Raw genomic sequence first — 1,202 nt, 5'->3', positions numbered from 1 at the left:
TATATCTCAGAGATTATCTCAGGTAAATCATTTATACCCATGATAAATTTAAAACTTTCCTAGGTGTCAAGGATATTAAGATCAAGATGGGTTCTCCTGCTATATCTAGTTGTGTGGCATTAAGTAAGTAATTTAAGTTTTCTCATCTCAAGATAATCGTGACGAAAATGACCTGCTCGGTTCACTGGTCTTATGAGTCTGTTCCAGTGCTATCTTATCTTATCTTGATTCTAGTTCCTTATTCAGAAAACAACGTTGGGCTAGTTAATGTCCAGTCTCTCATTCATTCTCTGTCTCTGTCTCTGTATCTGTTTCTGTCTCTCCTTCTAAGATTCAGATTTCTTTCATTAAAGTGAATGGTTTTCATATAAACAGGAGTGGGAGAGAGCATTTTTTAAAGATAATTTATGGAATATATAATTGGTCTTCTAAGTGGGCTAAATTCAGTAATACATAAGCAGAAAATAGTATGTTTTTCCTGGTTACTTTCCTTTCCTTGCTTCTTTGTATCACTTCAATAGATCCTATAGCTTTCTAGTTGCTTTTAGGTAAAAAACAAAACAAAACAAAACAACAACAACAACGAAAAAAACGAACTCACTTCCAGGAAGTAAAAAATCCAGTGCAATCTAATTCAGTACTTCCATCATATATCCAATTTAACATTTCTCTTCTTATCATCCATAGACTGTGCATGAGTATGAGCATCTGTGGGGAGCCGCGGGTCTTCGGGCCGCGGAGGCTTGGTTGCAGGACCGGGTGTTTTGCCTGCCTCAGACATTGCGGAGCCCTACTCCCTACTCCCTACTCCCTACTCCCTACGTCCTACTTCCTACTTCCTACTTCCTACTTCCTTTAACTTTCATCACTTCCTCCCCCTAAGCACACACCCCTTAGGCTGTCAATAACCCTCACCCCATCCCCTTAGACCCAATGGGCGTGTGGCACCGCCTACTCGGACCATCCAAGAGCCAATGCGCTTGTCTTCCGCCAGCTAGCCCCGCCTCCCTTTGTTTGTCCTGTATAAATATCCCCGCTGAAAAATAAAGTTTGAGGCTTGATCAGAATACTGTCTTTCCTCCGTCTCTTTGTGTCTCCTGTCTCACCTTCATCCTCCATAGGTTCCTCCTCGTCCGGCGTTGTTTTGTCCCGCTGGCCGGGGCAAGCATCTGCATTAGAGAAAAAGGTGTTTGTCCTTTTCC

Source organism: Pteropus alecto, unplaced genomic scaffold (assembly GCF_000325575.1).
Source record: "Pteropus alecto unplaced genomic scaffold, ASM32557v1 scaffold20, whole genome shotgun sequence".
Taxonomy (NCBI): Eukaryota; Metazoa; Chordata; class Mammalia; order Chiroptera; family Pteropodidae; genus Pteropus; species Pteropus alecto.
Note: the sequence above shows the minus strand (reverse complement) of the source record.